This window comes from Panthera onca, chromosome C1, assembly GCF_046562875.1.
Source record: "Panthera onca isolate mPanOnc1 chromosome C1, mPanOnc1 haplotype 2, whole genome shotgun sequence".
In the NCBI taxonomy this organism is placed as follows: Eukaryota; Metazoa; Chordata; class Mammalia; order Carnivora; family Felidae; genus Panthera; species Panthera onca.
Genome location: NC_138346.1, coordinates 90,339,590 through 90,364,567, shown reverse-complemented (window position 1 = coordinate 90,364,567; position 24,978 = coordinate 90,339,590). Strand labels below are relative to the sequence as shown.

General features: G+C 38.1%; 1 long non-coding RNA gene across 1 annotated transcript in view; it reads left to right on the top strand.

Moving 5' to 3' along the window:
- The first annotated feature begins 9,364 nt into the window (after positions 1 to 9,364).
- LOC132673490 (uncharacterized) overlaps positions 9,365 to 24,978 on the top strand; it is a 44,673-nt gene continuing 29,059 nt past the window's right edge. The window contains exon 1 of the long non-coding RNA XR_013557323.2: positions 9,365 to 10,097. This is a non-coding gene — a long non-coding RNA (uncharacterized LOC132673490). The remainder of the gene's footprint in view (positions 10,098 to 24,978) is intronic.

The window sequence follows — 24,978 nt, the reverse complement described above, 5'->3', positions numbered from 1 at the left end:
GTCCCCAATTTTGAAAGTCTTAGACTCTGTCTTGAATATCTGTTAAGTATTAGGCTACATGTTATGAATATATATTACAAAGATATATGAGACATGGTTCTCACTCTTTGCAATGTATCTTTGACATTTTCTTACCAAATCTTCTTAACAGAGAAGTTTCTCTCCTCCTTTGGTTGTCTCTGTCCTTGTCCTCTGACTTGTTTTGGCCAAGGTAATGTTACCATCATAATATGAACAAAGATTTAATTAAAACTTGTTTGTATGGTGGATTTCCTTCTTGTGCCATGAGAACATGTTCACAATGGACACAGAAGATCATCACCTACAACCAACCTGAAGCAGACATACTTCAGTTGAATTAATATTTATTAGAAATAAATACTCATTATATTATGACATGTAGATTTCTGGGGCTATTGGTTACATAGCAAAGATAAACTGTTGACTAATAGAAACAGTAAGTCTGGTCTCTAAGCTTATTTTAGACCTCCAACTCAATGTTCTAGGCATTTTAACTTTCTTTCATGTCTTTAAACACACTAAATTTATTCTGACTTTGTGACCCTTGGGCAAGGTTTTCACTCTGCCTGGACTTTTCTTTCCCATGGGTTGCCTTGCTGCTCCTTCTTGTCTTTCAGGTTTCAGCCTAACTATAGGCTATAGGCTATGCAAGGAAGGATTCTCAAACCACAGTGTCTAAATCTAGACCCCCTCTTTTCTCTGTACCTATCATATACATTGCTTATGTCATCATAGTGTTTATCACTATTCATAAGTATTGTTTTCTCATTCATTGTCTTTACAGCTACTTCCTTCAGATGAAATAATATATCAGTGTTTTTCTCTAATACAACTATAGGGAACCTAAGAGTGCATTTTCAATGGATAACTATACGAATGGATCAACCATGGTTTTATCCCATTTGCCATTCCCAACCCCCCACAGAAACTACATGAATGCCACAAACAGTTAACAAATTCACAGATAATAAAATAGGTCCTCTTTGGATAGAGACCTTTTATTCTTTTTTCCTAATTTGAACACTCTAGTATTTCATTTTTGAAAGTGCAACATCTGAAATAAGCCTCTCTGATATGCTGGCAATTCCAGCTTGGCACTGTGAAGGATGGTCAGATATATATATATACTTTTTTCCTACCACACTCTGCCTGGAACCAATCATTTTAATGTTTTATAGGTCATTGATTAAGAAAATAAAGATTTCATAGTAGGAATATATTTATATTCATCAAGTTCTGGCTACAACTGGTACATTTAAATACCAATTTTATTTATTTTTTCCTAGCTTGACACTTCACTCTATGGTTTTCTGATATAACTGGATAGCATACATCATCCTATGATTTGTTTCTTCCAAACGATTTGGCTTTAATAGTATATTCAAAGGTGGAGAAAAAAGCTGCTATTTTTCCTTCACACTCTTATTCCATTTTCCTTTCAGTCAGTATAAAGCTATTTTCTAAGTTGTTTGCTAGATGTAAACATAAATTCTTACAAAGTATATAGATGTATAAATACATGTAATATCTACAATTATTTTATAGCATGGCAAAGAATTCTACTTAAAGATCAGTCATGTATTTATCATCGGCCTTCTCTATCCAAAGCATTGAGTATGCTTTTTTTATTTTGACTTTTTTTTTTTCAGGAGTTATTTTGCTCTTTGAACCAGCTTCTATAAGAAAGAATAGTTAATAAGCGTCAAGACTCAAATTATCAGATGACACAAACTACACCATAACAACTGTGTATTATTCTGTAATTTATATTCAAAATTAGAGAGATAATTTGCAAACACCTCATAATAAATCCTGAGCTAAAAGAAACGTTTGTCAAATTTTTCTCTCACTTTCCTTTCTGTGGCATGCAGATGTTAAATTTTAAATATGTCACATTTTCATACTTCCTTCTATACAGCTCTCTTTCTTTGATTTCTTTCCAAAAAATAAAATAAAACAAAAACCAAGCAAATTAAAATTCAGAGCTATGAAGTGAATTTTGCAAAGACATTCTTTATATTTTTTTCTTTTTCTTTTTCTTTTTTTTTTTTTTTACTTTTCCCAAAGTTCTGCTCTCAATTATTTTCCAATAAGTTTAGTTTATCTTGAAATAACTAAACATTTGTAACATTATATGGTCCATCTCCTAATATTTAGTATCACCTCTCTTGCTATTGACATTTTTTTCACACTTACAAATTCATCATGTTCCAAACTGAACTAAGCATTAATCTCCAAACAACTGTTTATCCAAGTTTTGTATTTCTGTCTGAGACATACCAATGTATTAGGAACCAGAATTTAAAATTTTAGAGTCCCTAAAACTCTGCATCCCATCAATCACATATTCCTTCAGATTATCTTTATCATACATGTTGCTATTTCTCTAGTCCATTAACTCTTCACTGGACCATCTCACAATAGCTCATTCCATTCCATCTTGATCCCCTAAAATCTATTCAGTATCTGCCACATGGTTCAGCTATGTAGAGACCAACTCTGCTTCTACCCTTTGCTTGTTCAGAAACTTCTAAGAACAGCCTGTTCTACATAAGTCGAAGTCAGGTACAAATTCAGTCCACTACTGAGGCATTCCATTCCTTGACTCTTCACTGATTTTATGTTTTCCAACCACTACCACCTTCATGAAATCTTCCCTTCTCCCTCCGCCATATCTCAAACGTATGCTCTAGGTTTAAATAATTCCTTTGGTCTTGAATATTTTTCTCTCATTTTCTCTCCTGCAGAGATTCTATCCATGTTTTCAGAATTGTTTCACATTCCTTTATCTGTGAAGTAATCACTGATCACCTCTATTCATTGACCCTCCAAGCCATACCATTTTGACCTCTTTCATGATAGTTGTTAACATAAGTTAGATTTCAGATCTAACTATATCCTGGCCATTGGACAGGACACTATATTAATAGAGATTATACTGCAGATGATTCTGACCTTAATGGAAACTGAGAATTCCATAATGTGTGCATATAGTATAACATACCGACATATTCTGATTGACTTGCGCACTCACGACACCACTAAATCAAAAGGAAAATATCTATGCTTATTACTCTAGTGGACAGTAAGTAAAAAGAACCAAATTTCCTGTATCCACACTCTCCCACTACTATTGTCAAGGTGAGATAATCATGAACCAGGCATCCCGCTTTGAGTGAATGCGACTGGCAGTAATTGTACTGCCAGTGACATTTTCTTAGGCCATCTGGACATCATTAGGTATATCAATAAGCTTTCTCTGCATAACAAACCACCTTAACAATTTGCGTCTTAATAAAGTTCTATTGCATGGCAATTTGGACTGGGCTCAGCTGGGTAGTTTTGGGTAAACTGGTCTCATCATCTGCCAGTTTGGCTGAGGGCTGGCTGGTCCAGGGAGCCTCACCTGGAGACTTATCTCTTACCCTCATGGTCTTCCATCTTTTGTTAAGTTCAACCAGGCCCTCGTGCAGCAGCTGAGTAGGATGCCAAGTAAATAAGCAGAAACGCTCAATGCCTCTTTAGCCTTACCCTCAGAATGGCTAAACCATTGCTTCTATCTCTATTTATAAGAGGAGTTACAAAGTCAGACTACAAAGGCGTATGGGCTACCACATGGGGTGCTCAAATCCAATTTTTTAACAGTTCCCAAAAAACAAGGAGCACTCTTTCATATTCATTTCCTCTGAGTTCAAGCTTCTCACAGAGATGCCCTGGCTCAGGCCCAGCTAGTAGAAGCTGAACCCACTTTCCCTGATGCAGCTCCTCCAGGGTTTTTATATCAGTATTGCAAAGGGAATTACTTTAATTGGCTTGTTTACTCCTTACACTCTTTCAGAGAGATGGGGGTTTAATTATTAATGAACCAACTGTTTTATTTAGGGGAAAATTTAAAAATGACAGGAAATAAAACATTTGATGATGAGTCTAAAATTACCTGTACCTCATCTAATTAAACAATTAACAGCCAACACATATTTAATATATTTTTTTTCATTTCCCCAAGATATATATAATCTTAGCAATACGTATATATTTTTTAAGGAAATTCCCTATATTGATGGATCTGGGGAGCCCTAAATTAAGAGGCTGAATTGGGAAAGAGAACAAATGGTACAGGCACAGGGTTCATGAGGCTAGGGGTCTCTCTTGCATTCTGCATGACCATTTGAAGGCATTCATTAGTTAAGCAGGCCATAGAAGAAAGAACCCAAAGGGACACTTAAATTATTAGGAAACAAGAAGGGAAGTAATAGTTCTAGGGAGTAATAAAAGTATATAGATAAGTGAAAGGTGGTATAGAAAAAGGTTTTAGTTCTGAGTGGGGAAAAGGAGATGTCCTGAGAAAATCAGGATAATTAAGGCCCTAGTACAGAGAAGTATAGCTGTTCCTAGAAGAACAGAAATATTCCTGGATATTACTAACTGATCAGGATTAAGGCGAAAGAACATGGAAACACAATCCTATTATATGAGACAAAACTGAACACTAAATGGAAACCCAGAGGTAATCAATCGAGTACACAATGATAGCTCTGATTAGCAGCAAGTCCTATAGATACAGACCTTCAGTGGAAAAGACTGAAGCCAGAGAAAAATGTAGAGAGAATTGTTTTTTTGTGTACATGTTCTATTTAAATAAATAATTATAAATTCTTTAGTGTGTTGACCATATTTTAGCATTTTTTTTTACAAATTACAGATACTGTTTTACTTATCAGATACCCAGTAAATATGTAGTGAATACCAAAAAATGTTCCAAAAATGGAGATATGCAACCCACATCTTGCTTCAAGAAAGGAATCACCGAACAGCTGCAAATTTACAGTAGGATGAAAGCCTCCAACTGTCAGTCTGCCTCAGCTTTTGAGTCAAGATCAAGCTTTTCTAGAGAAACTAGCCAATGACTGAACAAGGGCATGATGCAAAGTCCTGTTTCTGTTCAAGTTGGGACTCATCCAATAGATAATCTTTGTTTAGGAGCTCTTTGTTGAAGATGTTGTATTCTTTCAAAATCACCATGTTGCTAATTGCTTTAGATCTGATTGGTTATGGTATTTAACAGTATGTTATGATACAGATTCTTTGTGGTAGCTAGGAGGCTCATTTGGTCTCCTAATGTTGTAGGAGAATGGAAGCAAGGGTAAGGTTATGAAAGTACTTGAAAAACTGCATATAAAAGTTAATTTTTATGGACACTTGATTAACAGTAATAACTAGAAAACTGTAACTATTGAAACTTAAAGACAATCCAAATCTTTACTGTTTTTTTTTTCAACTCCTATCTTTACACACCCAGATCATCTTTTCCTAGCTTGTATTGAAATTTCTCTTCCTTTCTATTCTTTTTTAGATGAGCATATAACTACTCTGATAGGGGAAATGAAAAAAAAAAAAATCCCCAGGGAAATAATCTGAGTGAGTGCTAAGTAACTAAAAAGATACTACTACAAACTATTGGTATAATCCCTGAATGAAATAAACAAAGTGGGTGTGAACGTTCATTGCAGTGATGACGGTGGTGTGGTGGAGTGGAAAAGACAGGAAGTGGTAGTGAAAATTGAAAAGTGGAGGCAACCAGTACAGCTCTCCCTTGACTTACAATGAGATTACATCATGATAAACCCATTGTAAATTGAAACTACCATAAGTCGATAATGCATTTAATATACCTAACCTACTGAACATCATAGCTTAGCCTAGCCTACTTCAAAAGTGCTTAGAATGCTCACATTAGCCTACAAATGAGCAAAATAATCTAACACAACACTATTTTATAATAAAGTGTTAAACATCAGATGTAATTGAAAATTGAAAAAAATAGTGTACTGAATGTGAGAACAAAAATTGTTGTATGGGTACAGAATGTAAGTGCATCCACTGTTTACCTTTGTGATCATGTGGCTGACTGGAAGCTGTGACTCATTGTTGCATCATGAAACGCTATCATACAACATATCACTAGTCCAGAAGACATCAAAATTCAAAATGTGAAGTATGATTTCTACTGAAAGGGGACAGCTTTTGCACCATTAAGTCAAAAAATTGTAAACCAAACCATTGTAAAATGGGGACCATCTATACTCAGATTATAGTTTGAAATTCACAACAGCTGACAGGAATCAGCATTGTATCTTTTTTTTTCTTTTTCATGAAAAGTAAATTTTCACTAGAAATTATGCTGTCAATACGTGTCACCTTTCAATTTGATAGACATTTTTAACCTTGTTTTCATTCAATATTTATATATATTTTACACAGATCGAGGATAAAATCTTGGTTTTTTTGGTGTAATCTAATATACATGATTGGAATATAATCTAAGAAATCTTAAATTACAACATTTTCAAAACACTAACATTTTACTTATCAGTGCTACATATCTGGAAGGACTAATTATTCATCCATCCACCCAATCACATTTCAACACATTTGTCAATCTATCTTGAGTTACAGCATATCTCAGGTCTTATAAACACAGATATTCTTAATGTAACTTCCAAGAAATTAGATAGCTTCACTGATGCATGCAAATTTTAATTTCCTAGGGGAGGGGCCAAAATGGTGGAAAAGCATCGAGGTTTTCTCTGCGTCTCTGGTCTCTGAGATGCAGCCAGATCAACACTAAACCATCCTGCACACCTAGAAAACTGATCTGAGGATTAACACAACAATCTGTACAACAACCTGAACCACAGAACTCGGCAAGTACATGGTGTAGAGAAGCTGTGGAGGACAGGGAGCTGTTTTTGCTTGAGGAGAGAGGACGGAGACAGGGGGAGAGTACGGGAAAAGCACCCACCCCAAAAGCAGCTGCACTGAATGTGGAAAAGTGGAAACAGCCGCAGGGACTGAACTGAAAGGGAGAAAGGAGAAGGGAGAAAGGAGAGGGTTTAAATTACATTAAAACTCTATTAATGGGGAGGGGGCGGGGAACAGAGTCTGAAACTCTGCACATCAATTACCTGGCGTTGCTCTGGTGAGAAGGGTGAATCTCCAGGAGCAGAGAGCATGGTCTAAGGGGTCCGCAGGCCACACACGATGTGGTGGTCCCCCTGCTGGACAACATCTCCCAGTGGACCGCGGAAAACGAGCACATTCACTGGTGCTGGAACAAGGACGTTAAGGGTGAAGCCTGGCGCCAGATGTGTGCTGTCATTTTCCATAATCCCTGAAATGCTGCTGCTACACTATCTCGCAAACTTTTTCTGGGGCCGGCTAGCACCCGGCCGCAGTCTCAGGGCACCGGCAGCAGCACAGTCCAGCGAACCTTGCTGGGTGCCGCCAGCACCGGCCATTGCTCAGTGAGACCCTTCCCCAGAGGATCTGAGCGGGTCAAAGCCGCAGTCCCTCAGAAGTGAGGTGTCGGGAAACACAGCCGCATCTGAGATGAAACTCAGGAGACAGGCGCTGCCTAGCAGCCTGACGGCCTGGTCACGGACAGTGTCAAAGCGGGGAGTAGATGGAAACCAGCAAAAAAGGAGGGGTATTTGATTGCTGGTCAGGGAGAGCACAGAGTTCCAATACTGGAGACCGGGTATCTGGGAGACGCCATTTTCATCCCTCCCGCGCATGCGCAGACACGCCTACACGTGCTGTAACAATCTACCCCAGTACGCTAAGCGGCGCCATCTAGTGGAGAACAGAGCCATTACACTAAACCCCGCCCAACTGGGCCAACAGCCTTCCAGGCAAACACCAGAAGTCTCTCCGCCTGCTTAGTTTGAGGACTACAAAGTGCTTCATAGCTTGACTTCCACGGGAAATCAGACATAACTGCAATCGTATTTCATTCTGTTCGTCTGTTCACTGGTCCTTAACATTCAATTTTTTCTCTTTTACTTTTCTTATTCCTGAATACATAAAGAGAAAAAATTTATTTCTATTTTCGGTTTTTATTAAAAAAGATTTGTCTTTAATTTTTTTCTACTATATTTTTTACTTTTTTTGTAAATTTTTAAAATTCTATTTTACTTTCATCATTTCATTTTATTCTATTTTATTAGAGGAATCTTTTCAAATTTTCAAACCTTTTCTTTTTTTCCTGTTTTTTTTTCTTTTTGTCTTTTTTCTTTTTTTTATTTTCTTATCTTTCCATTTTTTCTCTAATCTATCAAGCTTCTTTCAACAACCAAACCAAAACACACCTAGGATCTAGCTTCCTTTATTTGATTTCTTTGAGTTGTTTTTATTTTTTTAATTAATTTTTTTTTTACTTTATTAATTCCTTTTCTTTCTTCAAAAGGACAAAACGGAGGAATTCACCCCAAAAGAAAGAACAGGAAGACATGACAGCCCGGGACTTAAGCAACACAGATACAAGCAAGATGTCTGAACCAGAATTTAGAATCGTGATAATAATGGTTGAAAGGACCCCTATGATTTGGATTATATTCCTTTCTAATGAGTCACTGATTTCTCTAATTCTTAAATTGTGCTGTTTCGTCTTATTTGCCTTAGGCTCCCTCTTTTTTTCTGCTTCATTATTCTCCATAAGTTTGTCCTCTATATTGCTGATTCTCTGCTCTGGCTCAACCGTCCTTGCCTCCGTGGCATCCATTTGAGATTGCAGCTCAGTTATAGCATTTTTTATTTCAACCTGACTAGTTTTTACTTCTTTCATGTCCACAGAAAGGGATTCTAATCATTTTCATGATTAGAAAGGGATTCTAATCTATTTTCATTATTATCACGATTCTAAATTCTGGTTCAGACATCTTGCTTGTATCTGTGTTGCTTAAGTCCCGGGCTGTCATGTCTTCCTGTTCTTTCTTTTGGGGTGAATTCCTCCGTTTTGTCCTTTTGAAGGAAGAAAAGGAATTAATAAAGTAAAAAAAAAAATTAATTAAAAAATTAAAAACAACTCAAAGAAATCAAATAAAGGAAGCTAGATCCTAGGTGTGTTTTGGTTTGGTTGTTGAAAGAAGCTTGATAGATTAGAGAAAAAATGGAAAGATAAGAAAATACAAAGAAAAAAGATGAAAAGAAAAAAAAACAGGAAAAAAAGGAAAAGGTTTGAAAATTTGAAAGATTCCTCTAATAAAATAGAATAAAATGAAATGATGAAAGTAAAATAGAATTTTAAAAATTTACAAAAAAAGTAAAAAATATAGTAGAAAAAATTAAAGACAAATCTTTTTTAATAAAAACCGAAAATAGAAATAAATTTTTTCTCTTTATGTATTCAGGAATAAGAAAAGTAAAAGAGAAAAAATTGAATGTTAAGGACCAGTGAACAGACGAACAGAATGAAATACGATTGCAGTTATGTCTGATTTCCCGTGGAAGTCAAGCTATGAAGCACTTTGTAGTCCTCAAACTAAGCAGGCGGAGAGACTTCTGGTGTTTGCCTGGAAGGCTGTTGGCCCAGTTGGGCGGGGTTTAGTGTAATGGCTCTGTTCTCCACTAGATGGCGCCGCTTAGCGTACTGGGGTAGATTGTTACAGCACGTGTAGGCGTGTCTGCGCATGCGCGGGAGGGATGAAAATGGCGTCTCCCAGATACCCGGTCTCCAGTATTGGAACTCTGTGCTCTCCCTGACCAGCAATCAAATACCCCTCCTTTTTTGCTGGTTTCCATCTACTCCCCGCTTTGACACTGTCCGTGACCAGGCCGTCAGGCTGCTAGGCAGCGCCTGTCTCCTGAGTTTCATCTCAGATGCGGCTGTGTTTCCCGACACCTCACTTCTGAGGGACTGCGGCTTTGACCCGCTCAGATCCTCTGGGGAAGGGTCTCACTGAGCAATGGCCGGTGCTGGCGGCACCCAGCAAGGTTCGCTGGACTGTGCTGCTGCCGGTGCCCTGAGACTGCGGCCGGGTGCTAGCCGGCCCCAGAAAAAGTTTGCGAGATAGTGTAGCAGCAGCATTTCAGGGATTATGGAAAATGACAGCACACATCTGGCGCCAGGCTTCACCCTTAACGTCCTTGTTCCAGCACCAGTGAATGTGCTCGTTTTCCGCGGTCCACTGGGAGATGTTGTCCAGCAGGGGGACCACCACATCGTGTGTGGCCTGCGGACCCCTTAGACCATGCTCTCTGCTCCTGGAGATTCACCCTTCTCACCAGAGCAACGCCAGGTAATTGATGTGCAGAGTTTCAGACTCTGTTCCCCGCCCCCTCCCCATTAATAGAGTTTTAATGTAATTTAAACCCTCTCCTTTCTCCTTTCTCCTTTCTCCTTTCTCCCTTCTCCTTTCTCCCTTTCAGTTCAGTCCCTGCGGCTGTTTCCACTTTTCCACATTCAGTGCAGCTGCTTTTGGGGTGGGTGCTTTTCCCATACTCTCCCCCTGTCTCCATCCTCTCTCCTCAAGCAGAAACAGCTCCCTGTCCTCCACAGCTTCTCTGCACCATGTACTTGCCGAGTTCTGTGGTTCAGGTTGTTGTACAGATTGTTGTGTTAATCCTCAGATCAGTTTTCTAGGTGTGCAGGATGGTTTAGTGTTGATCCGGGTTAAGAAACAGACTGTTAATTAGAACAAACTGATGGTTACCAGAGAGGCGGTGGGTGGGGTAATGGGTTAAAGAGCTCATGGAGATTAAGGAGTGCACTTGTGATGAACACCAGGTGATGTATGGAAGCGCTGAATCACTATATTGTATATCTGAGATTAATATTACACTGAATGTTAACTAACTGGAATTTAGATAAAAACTTAAAAATGAAAAAAAGAAATCTCAGGTTATCTTATAATACTAAGAAAAATTTTCAACACAAAGGCTTACTCAAAACGTAGGGGAAATGTGACCCTTCACACACAACTTTGTTGATAGTATCTGAACAAATTGCCTAGCTATTTTGGAAACCATTGTAAGTTAGGCCTCATTTCAGCGCAAAAGAGATGGATAGGTACATTGGACATGCCTTGTGAAATTTGGAATATCATGCCTATAATGTGTTCCCGAATACACAGAAACACTAAATTCTTGAAATAATTCCCTGGATACCTGAAAAGAGCCATTTTAGCTAATTCACAGTTTATACGTGTTAACATGCAGTTAATGTATATGTTACCTCATGCAGTGAAAAGAAATCCATGAGATGAATAACTCTGGGAGTTTGTATGGATAAAAAACGTGTACTCAGGGCTAAACTTAGTATCGCATGCATTATGTTGCACTGTTTGAGCATAGCTCTGAGACATTGGGGCTGCTTTTAGAACAAGCAACTGCCATATTTGTCCATGCGGTGCTCTGATACCACCTTCAAAGGCAAAACTAGGATTTCAAGGAATCATTGAAATGACGATCCATGATTTAACATCCATGACTCAATCCCCAAACCCAGGTGAAAGAAAACAATTTTAAATTTAGTTACATTGCATATGTCACAAATACACTTTAATATTAATACAAATGCAGAAAGATGTAACAGTGGATTTAAGATTCATTTCATACAGATAGCACTTTAAAAACAAAAGTTCTATTAATCAGAAATTATATTTATTAATTATAGTCAGTTAAAATACGAGAAAAAACAAAGGCCTTATACTTAATGGTCAACAGATGCTATTGGCTTAATTATAGAGCCCTGTCCAATTATAAGGGTCTAAAGTCTGAAATTCTTCATCTTATTGCGTAGAGTTTGGATATGTAGAGGACATGTCTTTTTATTTTTTAATTAGTTAATTTTTAAAAATTTAATTTCAAGGTAGTTAACATATAGTATAGTACTGGTTTCAGGAGTGAAACTGTCTTTTTAAATTTTAAATATGAATTGCCAGATTTTTCCAGTTGTTTCAATGATACAAAACTGACCATTCTTTTGTTGAAATCTGTACTGGAAGATGAATCAAATTTGGCACTTCCTTCTTGCCACACAGTGAACTGGATATAGTGATAACTATCTCCCATCTCAGCCAAAAGCTCTATAATGGGAAGCTGGCACCTCATAAATCTAGTGGCATGAAAGTGATTTTTGTAAAGAAGAAATGACACACATTTAACCAGGTCTTGTTACAATCTTCCAGCTGCCATTTCTGTCTCAGATATAGCCATCAAATGGAGCAGAGTGGGCCTGTTCTTCATCCCTGTCATAATAGTCCCACTGAAATATGCAGGATATTTAGCATTTTAGGTACAGGCATTTTTATCAATATCTCTTCAGTATTTGACTTAATGCATGAATGCCTTTTTAAAATTCAACTGGTGATGCCCAATTAAAGCATCCTACATTTTCAGAATAGAAACTAAATAAGTAAGGGGACCATGTTTTAATTATACATATATAGTAAGGTTTTCTTCTAGGGCTCAAAAAGGCTTTTACTCATAAATTAATATATGAACATGGGCTTAGAATTCATGAAAAACACTGTCATCTTATGAAAAAATATGGATTCTGGTTTAAAGAAAACAATACTTGAAGTAAGAATGAGGTAATTATTTTAATAGCCTATTGAAGATTTCAGTCAAAAAGGGAGGGTACAATTTTGGCACCTTATTAATCATTCTTTTTTTGGAGTTGTGTGAATTGTAAGCTACTCTGTTGGGTTAACTCGATTAGAAGTGCTCACAGATACCATAAATCTCTTCATTTTAAGTGCATCATTAATTTTATGACAAAATTAACCTAACACCATTAGAGCAACAGGCAAATCTTGACAGCTATTTTTTTAGACCATTCTAGTTGATATTTGAGGGGTCCACAAACAATTTTAACAGTTCACTAGGTTTTGACCTTGAGCCTACTACAGCTGATGGGATCCTAGGATCAGCAGTGATATTATTGTTTCTATTGCCCTGTGGGAACAGTCAATGAACAACACAGCTAGCTGTGATACATGAAACCTCTTCTTACTGCACAGAACCATCCTTGATGTGTTCTCTCTAACGGGGAAGATTACTTTCAGCTTTCTGCTTGCAATGTTCTGATAACCTTGCATATTTAATTGTAATTGAGAGTCAAGTGACTTCTACAGAGTATGCATTTTAATTAGCTATCAAATGAATAGGGAGGCTGTTTGTCTAGATTTTCTTTCTTTATACTAATTAATTGAGAGTCAAGGGTCGGGATCTTGTCTTGCAGAATCCATTGAAGACATTCATTTCAAATATTTATATACATTCACTTACAAGCATAAGATTCAGAGTTCATTTTACGATCTAATATAGGCCAAAAAGGAATATTTTGCTGGCATTATGCTGCAAGTAATAGTGATGGGAAAGTAAATAGTCAAAAAGATTTATATTTTTGGTTGCAATTTTTAAGGTGAATAAAAGCTTATTTTAAATATAATTAAGCGAGCAACTGAGAAATCTGTATGCAAAATTTTATCTTAACTGAACAAAAATTGTATTAAAAATAAAGAACAGGGGTGCTGGATGGCTAGTTGGTTAAGTGTCCACCTCTTTTTTTTAATTTTATTTTTTAAATTTATATCCAAATTAGTTAGCATATAGTACAACAATGATTTCAGGACCAGATTCCTTAATGCCACTTACCCATTTAGCCCATCCCCCGTCCCACAACCCCTCCAGTAACCCTCTGTCTGTTACTCCATATTTAAGAGGGTCTTATGTTTTGTCCCCCTTCCTGTTTTTATATTACTTTTGCTTCCCTTCCCTTATGTTCATCTGTGAAATATCTTAAAGTCATCATATGAGTGAAGTCATGTGATATTTATCTTTCACTGACCGACTAATTTCATTTAGCATAATATCCTCTAGTTCTGTTCACGTAGTTGCAAATGGCAACATTTCATTCTTACGTAGTTGCAAATGGCAACATTTCATTCTTTTTGATTGCTGAGTAATGCTCCATTGTATATGTGTACTACATCTTCTTTATCCATTCATCCGTTGATGGACATTTGGGCTCTTTTCATACTTTGGCTATCGTCAATAGTGCTGCTTTAAACGTTGGGGTGCATGTGTCCCTTTGAAACAGCATACCTGTATCCCTTGGATAAATACCTAGTAGTGCAATCGTTGGGTTTTAGGGTAGTACTATTTTTAGTTTTTTGAGGAACCTCCATACCGTTTTCCAAAGTGGCTACACCAGTTTGCATCCCACCAGTAATGCAAAAGAGATCCTCTTTCTCCACATCCTTGCCAACATCTGTTGTTGCCTGAGTTGTTAATGTGAGCCATTCTGACAGGTGTGAGGTGGTATCTCATTGTGGTTTTGATTTGTATCTCCCTGACAATGAGTGATGTTCAGCATTTTTTCATGTGTTGGTTGGCCATCTGAATGTCTTCTTTGGAGAAGTGTCAATTCATGCCTTTTGCCCAATTATTCACTGGATTATGTGTTTTTTTGGGTGTTGAGTTTGATGAGTTCTTTACAGATTTTGGATACTAACCCTTTATCTGATATGTCGTTTGCAAAAATCTTCTCCCATTCCGTTGGTTGCCTTTTACTTTTGCTGAATGTTTCCTTTGCTGTGCAGAAGCTTTTTACTTTGATGAGGTCCCAATAGTTCATTTTTGCTTTTGTTACCCTTGCCCTGGGGACATGTTGAGTAAGCAGTTGCTGCGGCCAAGGTCAAAGAGGTTTTTGCTTGCTTTCTCCTCAAGAATTTGGATGGCTTCCTGTCTTAGATTTAGGTATTTCATTATTTTGAGTTTATTTTTGTGTCCGGTGTGAGAAAGTGGTCCAGGTTCATTTTTCTGCATGTCACTGTCCAGTTTTCCCAGCACCACTTGCTGAAGAGACTGTCTTTATTCCATTGGATATTCTTTTCCTGCCTTGTCAAAGATTAGTTAGCCATACATTTGTGGATCCATTTCTGGGTTCTCTATTCTGTTACATTGATCCGAGTATCTGTTTTTGTGCCAGTACCATACTATCTTGATGATTACAGCTTGGTAGTACAGCTTGAAGTCTGGGATTGTGATGCTTGCTGCTTTGATTTTCTTTTTCAAGATTGCTTTGGCTATTTGGGGTCTTTTGTGGTTGCAGACAAATTTTAGGATTATTTGTTCTAGCTCTGTGAAGAATGCTGGTGTTATTTTGATTGGGATTGCATGGAATATGTAGATTGCTTTGGGTAGTATTGACATTTGAACAATATTTGTTCTTCCGATTCAGGAGTATGGAATAGTTTTCCTTTTGTGTGTTTGTGTGTGTCTTCATTTCTTTCATAAGCTCTATAGTTTTCAGTGTATAGATTTTTTACCTCTTTGGTTGGATTTATCCCTAGGTATTTATGGTTTTTCGTGCAATTATAGATAGGATTAATTCCTTGATTTCTCTTTCTGTTGCTTCATTGTTGGTGTATAGGAATGCAACCGATTTCTGTGCATTGATTTTATATCCTACAACATTGCTGAATTCATGAATCAGTTCTAGCAGTTTTTTGGTGGAATCTTTTGGGTTTTCCATATAGAATATCATGTCTTCTGTGAAGAGTGAAAGTTTGACGTCCTCCTGGCTGATTTGGATGCCTTTTATTCTTTGGTGTTGTCTGATTGCAGAGGTTATACTATGTTGTATAACAGTTGGGAGAGTGGACATGCCTGTCTTGTTCCTCACCTTAGGGGGAAAGCTCTAACTTTTTCCCCATTGAAGATGATATTAGTGTTGTGTGTTTCATATATGACTTTTATGATCTCAAGGTATGATCCTCATATCCCTACTTTCTTGAGGGTTTTTATCACGAAAGGATTCTGTATTTTGTCAAATGCTTTCTCTGCATCTATTGAGAGGATCATGTGGTTCTTGTCCTTTCTTTTATTGATGTGATGAATCACCTTGATTGTCTTACGGATATTGAACCATCCCTGCATCACAGGTATAAATTCCACTTGGTTGTGGTGAATAATTTTTTTAATGTATGGTTGGATGCGGTTGGCTAATATCATGTTGAGGATTTTTGCATCCATATTCATCAGGGAAATTGGTCTACAGTTCTCCTTTTGAGTGGGGTCTCTGTCTGGTTTTGGAATCAAGGTAATGCTGGCTTCATAGAAAGAGTTTGGAAGTTTTCATTCCATTTCTATTTTTGGAACAGCTTCAAGAGAATAGGTGTTAACTCTTCTTTAAATGTTTGGTAGAATTCCCCTGGAAAGCCATCCGGCCCTGGCCTCTTGCTTTTGGGGAGATTTTTGATTACTAATTTGATTTCTTTACTGGCTATGGGTCTGTTCAACTTTTCTATTTCTTCCTGTTTCATTTTTGGTAGTGTATATGTTTCTAGGAATTTGTCCATTTCTTCCAGATTGCCCAATTTATTGGTGTATAATTGCTCATAATATTCTTTTTACAGTTTCTATTTTGTGGTGTTGGTTGTGATCTCTCCTCCTTCTTTCTTGATTTTACTTATTTGGCCCCTTTCCTTCTTCTTTTTGACCAAACTGGCTAGTGGTTTTATCAATTGTGTTAATTCTTTCAAAGAACCAGCTCCGGGTTTCATTGATCTGTTTCATGGTGGTTTTTTTTTTTTTTTTTTTTTTTTTTTGTGGGTTTTTTGTTTTGTTTTGTTTTTTTTGTTTTTGGTTTTGATAGCACTAATTTCTGTTCTAATCTTTATTATTTCCTGTCTTCTACTGGTTTTGGGTTTTATTTGCTGTTCCTTTTTCCAGCTCTTTTAAGGCATAAGGTTAGGTTATGTATCTGAGATCTTTCTTCCTTCTTTAGGAAGGCCTGGATTGCTATGTACTTCCCTCTTATGACTGCCTTTCTTGCATCCCAGAAGTTTTGGGCTGTGGTGTTATCATTTCATTGTCTTCCATGTACTTTTTAATTTCCTCCTTACCTTCTTGGTTAGCTCATTCATTCTTTAGTAGGATGTTCTTTGGTCTCCAAATATTTGTTACCTTTCCAAATTTTTTTCTTGTGGTTGATTTTGAGTTTCATAGCATTGTGGTCTGAAAACATGCATGGTGTGATCTCGATCTTTTTGTACTTGTTGAGGGCTGATTTGTGTCCCAGTATGGGATCTATTCTGGAGAACGTTCCATGTGCACTGGAGAAGAATGTATATTCCACTGCTTTAGGATTAACTGTTCTGAATATATCTGTTAAGTCCATCTGGTCCAGTGTGTCATTCAAAGCCATTGTTTCCTTGTTGATTTTCTAGTTGGATGATGTGTCCATTGCTGTGAGTGGGGTATTGAAGTCCCCTACTATTATGGTATCATTATCAAAGAGTTTCTTTATGTTTGTGATTAATTCATGTATATATTTGGGTGGTTCCGTATTTGGTGCATAAATGCTTACAATTGTTAGGTCTTCTTGATGGATAGACCCCTTAATTACGATATAATGGCCTTCATCATCTCTTGATACAGTATTTTAAAGTCTAGATTGTCTGACATAAATATGGCTATTCCTGCTTTCTTTTGTTGACCATTAGCATGATAGATGGTTCTCCATTTCCCTTTCTTTTTTTTTTAATGCTTTATTTCATTTATTTTTTTTCCAATATATGAAATTTATTGTCAAATTGGTTTCCATACAACACCCAGTGCTCATCCCAAAAGGTGCCCTCCTCAATACCGATCACCCACCCTCCCCTCCCTCCCACCCCCCATCAACCCTCAGTTTGTTCTCAGTTTTTAACAGTCTCTTATGCTTTGGCTCTCTCCCATTCTAACCTCTTTTTTTTTTTTTTTCCTTCCCCTCCTCCATGAGTTTCTGTTAAGTTTCTCAGGATCCACGTAAGAGTGAAAACATATGGTCTCTGTCTTTCTCTGTATGGCTTATTTCACTTAGCATCACACTCTCCAGTTCCATCCACGTTGCTACAAAGGGCCATATTTCATTCTTTCTCATTGCCATGTAGTACTCCATTGTGTATATAAACCACAATTTCTTTATCCATTCATCAGTTGATGGACATTTAGGCTCTTTCCATAATTTGGCTATTGTTGAGAGTGCTGCTATAAACATTGGGGTACAAGTGCCCCTATGCATCAGTATTCCTGTATCTCTTGGGTAAATTCCTAGCAGTGCTATTGCTGGGTCATAGGGTAGGTCTATTTTTAATTTTCTGCAGAGCCTCCATACTGCTTTCCAGAGTGGCTGCACCAATTTGCATTCCCACCAAGAGTGCAAGAGGGTTCCTGTTTCTCCACATCCTCGCCAGCATCTATAGTCTCCTGATTTGTTCATTTTGGCCACTCTGACTGGCGTGAGGTGATATCTGAGTGTGGTTTTGATTTGTATTTCCCTGATGAGGAGCGACATTGAGCATCTTTTCATGTGCCTGTTGGCCATCTGGATGTCTTCTTTAGAGAAGTGTCTATTCATGTGTTCTTCCCATTTCTTCACTGGGTTATTTGTTTTTCGGGTGTGGAGTTTGGAGAGCTCTTTATAGATTTTGGATACTAGCCCTTTGTCCTATATGTCATTTGCAAATATCTTTTCGCATTCCGTTGGTTACCTTTTAGTTTTGTTGGTTGTTTCCTTTGCTGTGCAGAAGCTTTTTATCTTCATAAGGTCCCAGTAGTTCATTTTTGCTTTTAATTCCCTTGCCCTTGGGGATGTGTCAAGTAAGAAATTGCTGCGGCTGAGGTCAGAGAGGTCTTTTCCTGCTTTCTCCTCTAGGGTTTTGATGGTTTCCTGTCTCACATTCAGGTCCTTTATCCATTTTGAGTTTATTTTTGTGAATGGTGTGAGAAAGTGGTCTAGTTTCAACCTTCTGCATGTTGTTGTCCAGTTCTCCCAGCACCATTTGATAAAAGAGACTGTCTTTTTTCCATTGGATGTTCTTTCCTGCTTTGTCAAAGATTAGTTGGCCATACGTTTGTGGGTCTAGTTCTGGGGTTTCTATTCTATTCCATTGGTCTGTGTGTCTGTTTTTGTGCCAATACCATGCTGTCTTGATGATGACAGCTTTGTAGTAGAGGCTAAAGTCTGGGATTGTGATGCCTCCTGCTTTGGTCTTCTTCTTCAAAATTACTTTGGCTATTCGGGGCCTTTTGTGGTTCCATATGAATTTTAGGATTGCTTGTTGTACTTTCGAGAAGAATGCTGGTGCAATTTTGATTGGGATTGCATTGAATGTGTAGATAGCTTTGGGTAGTATTGACATTTTGACAATATTTATTCTTCCAATCCATGAGCAGGGAATGTCTTTCCATTTCTTTATATCTTCTTCAATTACCTGCATAAGCTTTCTATAGTTTTCAGCATACAGATCTTTTACATCTTTGGTTAGATTTATTCCTAGGTATTTTATGCTTCTTGGTGCAATTGTGAATGGGATCAATTTCTTTATTTGTCTTTCTGTTGCTTCATTGTTAGTGTATAAGAATGCAACTGATTTCTGTACATTGATTTTGTATCCTACAACTTTGCTGAATTCATGTATCAGTTCTAGCAGACTTTTGGTGGAGTCTATCAGATTTTCCATGTATAATATCATGTCATCTGCAAAAAGCGAAAGCTTGACTTCATCTTTGCCAATTTTGATGCCTTTGATTTCCTTTTGTTGTCTGATTGCTGATGCTAGAATTTCCAACACACTGTTAAACAACAGCGGTGAGAGTGGGCATCCCTGTCGTGTTCCTGATCTCAGGGAAAAAGCTCTGTTTTTCCCCATTGAGGATAATGTTAGCTGTGGGCTTTTCATACATGGCTTTTATGATGTTTAAGTATGTTCCTTCTATCCTGACTTTCTCAAGGGTTTTTATTAAGAAACGGTGCTAGATTTTGTCAAAGGCCTTTTCTGCATCGATTGACAGGATCATATGGTTCTTATCTTTTCTTTTATTAATGTGATGTATCATGTTGATTGATTTGCGAATGTTGAACCAGCCCTGCATCCCAGGAATGAATCCCACTTGATCATGGTGAATAATTCTTTTTATATGCTGTTGAATTCGATTTGCTAGTATCTTATTGAGAATTTTTGCATCTATATTCATCAGGGATATTGGCCTGTAGCTCTCTTTTTTTACTGGGTCTCTGTCTGGTTTAGGAATCAAAGTAACACTGGCTTCATAGAATGAGTCTGGAAGTTTTCCTTCCCTTTCTATTTCTTGGAATAGCTTGAGAAGGATAGATATTATCTCTGCTTTAAACATCTGGTAGAACTCCCCTGGGAAGCCATTTGGTCCTGGACTCTTATTTGTTGGGAGATTTTTGATAACTGATTCAATTTCTTCGCTGGTTATGGGTCTGTTCAAGCTTTCTATTTCCTCCTGATTGAGTTTTGGAAGCGTGTGGGTGTTTAGGAATTTGTCCATTTCTTCCAGGTTGTCCAGTTTGTTGGCATATAATTTTTCACAGTATTCCCTGATAATTGGTTGTATCTCTGAGGGATTGGTTGTAATAATTCCATTTTCATTCATGATTTTATCTATTTGGGTCATCTCCATTTTCTTTTTAAGAAGCCTGGCTAGAGGTTTATCAATTTTATTTTTTCAAAAAAACAACTCTTGGTTTCGTTGATCTGCTCTACAGTTTTTTTAGATTCTATATTGTTTATTTCTACTCTGATCTTTATTATTTCTCTTCTTCTTCTGGGTTTGGGGTGTCTTTGCTGTTCTGCTTCTATTTCCTTTAGGTGTGCTGTTAGATTTTGTAGTTGGGATTTTTCTTGTTTCTTGAGATAGGCCTGGATTGCGATGTATTTTCCTCTCAGGACTGCCTTCGCTGCATCCCAAAGCGTTTGGATTGTTGTATTTTCATTTTCGTTTGTTTCCATATATTTTTTAATTTCTTTTCTCATTGCCTGGTTGACCCACTCATTCGTTAGTAGGGTGTTCTTTAACCTCCCTGCTTTTGGAGGTTTTCCAGACTTTTTCCTGTGGTTGATTTCAAGCTTCATAGCATTGTGGTCTGAAAGTATGCATGGTATAATTTCAATTCTTGTATACTTATGTAGGGCTGTTTTGTGACCCAGTATATGATCTATCTTGGAGAATGTTCCATGTGCACTCGAGAAGAAAGTATATTCTGTTGCTTTGGGATGCAGAGTTCTAAATATATCTGTCAAGTCCATCTGATCCAATGTATCATTCAGGGCCCGTGTTTCTTTATTGACCATGTGTCTAGATGATCTATCCATTTCTGTAAGTGGGGTGTTAAAGTCCCCTGCAATTACCACATTCTTATCAATAAGGTTGCTTATGTTTATGAGTAATTGTCTTATATATTTGGGCGCTCCAGTATTCAGCGCATAGACATTTATAATTGTTAGCTCTTCCTGGTGGATAGACTCTGTAATTATTATATAATGCCCTTCTTCATCTCTTGTTACAGCCTTTAATTTAAAGTCTAGTTTGTCTGATATAAGTATGGCTACTCCCGCTTTCTTTTGGCTTCCAGTAGCATGATAAATAGTTCTCCATCCCCTCACTTTCAATCTGAAGGTGTCCTCAGGTCTAAAATGAGTCTCTTGTAGACAGCAAATAGATGGGTCTTGTTTTTTTATCCATTCTGATACCCTATGTCTTTTGGTTGGTGCATTTCATCCATTTACATTCAGTGTTATAGAAAGATACGGGTTTAGAGTCATTGTGATGTCTGTGATTTATGCTTGTAGTGATGTCTCTGGTACTTTGTCTCACAGGATCCCCCTTAGGATCTCTTGTAGGGCTGGTTTAGTGGTGACAAATTCCTTCAGTTTTTGTTTGTTTGGGAAGATCTTTATCTCTCCTTCTATTCTAAATGACAGACTTGCTGGATAAAGGATTCTCGGCTGCATATTTTTCCTGTTCAGCACATTAAAGATATCGTGCCAATCCTTTCTGGCCTGCCAAGTTTCAAAAGAGAGATCAGTCACGAGTCTTATAGGTCTCCCTTTAAATGTGAGGGCACGTTTATCCCTTGCTGCTTTCAGAATTTTCTCTTTATCCTTGTATTTTGCCAGTTTCACTATGATATGTCATGCAGAAGATTGATTCAAGTTACGTCTGAAGGGAGTTCTCTGTGCCTCTTGGATTTCAATGCTGTTTTCCTTCCCCAGTTCAGGGAAGTTCTCAGCTATTATTTCTTCAAGTACCCCTTCAGCACCTTTCCCTCTCTCTTCCTCCTCTGGGATACCAATTATGCGTATATTATTTATTTTTAGTGTGTCACTTAGTTCTCTAATTTTCCCCTCATACTCCTGGATTTTTTTATCTCTCTTTTTCTCAGCTTCCTCTTTTTCCATAACTTTATCTTCTAGTTCACCTATTCTCTTCTCTGCCTCTTCAATCCGAGCCGTCGTTGTTTCCACTTTGTTTTGCATTTCGTTTAAAGCGTTTTTCAGCTCCTCGTGACTGTTCCTTAGTCCCTTGATCTCTGTAGGAAGAGATTCTCTGCTGTCCTCTATACTGTTTCCAAGCCCAGCAATTAATTTCATGACTATTATTCTAAATTCACTTTCTGTTATATTATTTAAATCCTTTTTTGATCAGTTCATTAGCTGTTGTTATTTCCTGGAGATTCTTCTGAGGGGAATTCTTCCGTTTGGTCATTTTGGATAGTCCCTGGAGTGGTGCGGACCCATAGGGCACTTCCCCTGTGCTGTGGTGTATAACTGGAGTTGGTGGGGAGAGCCACAGTCAGACCTGATGTCTGCCCTCAGCTCACCGCTGGGGCCACAGTCAAACTGGTGTTTGCCTTCTCTTCCCCTCTCCTGGGGACGGGATTCACTGTGGGGTTGCGTGGCCCGTCTGGGCTACTTGCACACTGCCAGGCTTGTGGTGCTGGGGTTCTGGCATATTAGCTGGGGTGGGTAGGCAAGGTGCACGGGGGCAGGAGGGGCAGGCTTAGCTGGCTTCTCCTTAGGTGATCCACTTCAGGAGGGGCCCTGTGGCAGTGGGAGGGAGTCAGACCCGCTGCCGGAGGGGTGGCTCCACAGAAGCACAGGGTTGGGTATTTGCGCAGAGCAAGCAAGTTCCCTGGCAGGAACTGGTTCCCTTTGGGATTTTGGCTGGAGGATGGGCGACGGAGATGGCGCTGGTGAGCGCCTTTGTTCACCGCCAAACAGCTCTGTCGTCCCGGGGCTCAGCAACTCTCCCTCCCTTTGTCCTCCAGCCTTCCCGCTTTCCAAGCAGAGCTGTTAACTTATGACCTCCCAGATGCTAAGCCCGCTTGCTGTCGGAACACACTCCGTCTGGCCCCTCAGCTTTTGCCAGCCAGACTCGGGGGGCTCTGCTTGGCCGGCAGGCTGCCCCTCTGCCCCGGCTCCCTCCCGCCAGTCCATGCAGCATGCACCACCTCTCCACCCTTCCTACTCACTTCCGTGGGCCTCTCGTCTGCACTTGGCTCTGGAGACTCCGTTCTGCTAATCCTCTGGTGGTTTTCTGGGTTAGTTAGGCAGGTGTAGGTGGAATCTAAGTGATCAGCAGGACGCGCGGTGAGCCCAGTGTCCTCCTACGCCACCATCTTCCTGGGTTCCCCTCCATTCCCCTTACTTTCAATCTGAAGGCGTCTTTAGGTCCAAAGTGGTTCTCTTGTAAACAGCATATAGATGGATCTTGGTTTCTTATCCATTGTGTTACCCTATGTCTTTTGATTGGAGCATTTAGTCCATGGACATTTAGAGTGAGTACTGAAAGATATGAATTTATTGCTGTTATGATGCTTGTAGAGTTGGAGTTTCTAGTGGTGTTCTCTGCCTTTCTGTCTTTGTTGCTTTTGCCTTTATTTATTTGTTTTTTGTTTTTTTGTTTTTTTTCCCATCTTTTCTCCCCTTAGAGAGTCCCCCTTAGAATTTCTTGCAGGTCTGGTTTAGTGGTCATAAACTCCTTTAATCTTTGTTTGTCTGGGAAACTTTTAATCTCTCCTTCTATTTTGAATGACAGCCTTGCTGGATAAAGAATTCTTGGCTGCATAGTTTTCTGATTCAGCACATTGAATATATCCTGCCACTCCTTTCTGGCCTGCCAAGTTTCTGTGGATAGGTCTGCTGCAAACCTGATCTGTCTTCCCTTGTAGGTTAATGACTTTTTTCCCCTTGCTGCTTTCATGATTCTCTCCTTGCCTGAGTATTTTGACTATAGTATGCCTTGTTGATGGTCGGTTTTTGCTTAATCTAATGAAGTCCTTTGTGCTTCCTAGATTTTGATGTCTGTGTCTTCCCCCAGGTTAGGATAGTTTTCCGCTATGATTTGCTCACATAACCCTTCTACTCCTATTTCTCTCTCTTCATCATCTGGGACTATCTATGATTCTGATGTTGTTCTTTTTTTAATGAGTCACTGATTTCTCTAAATCTTAAATTGTGCTCTTTTGCCTCAATATCCCTCTTTTTTTCTGCCTCATTATGCTCCATAAGTTTGTCCTCTGTTTTGCTGATTCTCTGTTCTGCCTCATCCATCCTTGCCACCATGGCAGTCATTTGAGATTGCAGCTCAATTATAACATTTTTTAATTTCATCCTGACTGACAGTTACTTCTTTTATCTCCACAGAAAGGGATTCTAAGCTATTGTCAACTCCAGGTAGTATTTTTAATATTGTGATTCTAAATTCTTGTTCAGACATCTTGCTTGTATCTGTTGCTTAAGTTCCTGTCTGTGGTTTCTTCCTGCTCTTTCTTTTGAGGTGAATTCCTTCGTTTTGTCATTCTGAAGGGAGAAAAGGAATTAATGAGGTAAAAAAAATGAAAATTAAAGAAATTAAAATTAAAATAATATTAAAATTAAAAACTTGGAGACAAAAACACACACATAGAACACTTGAATAAATGTTGCTAGATCCTAGGTGTGTTTTTGTCTGGGTGTTGGAAAGGGCTTGACAGATTAGAGAAAAAAGGGGAAAGAAAACAAAAAGTAAATCATGTGAAAATTTGGAAAAATGATTACACTGAAGTAGACTAAAGTGAAATGGTGGAAGTAAAATAGAGGTTGAAAAAATTTACAGAAAACAAACATCATATGTAGGAAAATAAAGAGACATATTTTAATAAAAATTTAAAAGAAAAATGAGTTTTTCTCTTTCTGTATTTAAGAAAAAGAAAAGTAACAAAAAAGAAAAAAAAAAGAAAGAAATTGAATAGATGGACTGGCAAACATACTAAAATACGACTGGAATTACTTTGTTTTCCCTTAGAGGTCAAACTATGAAGTGCTTAATAGTCCATAA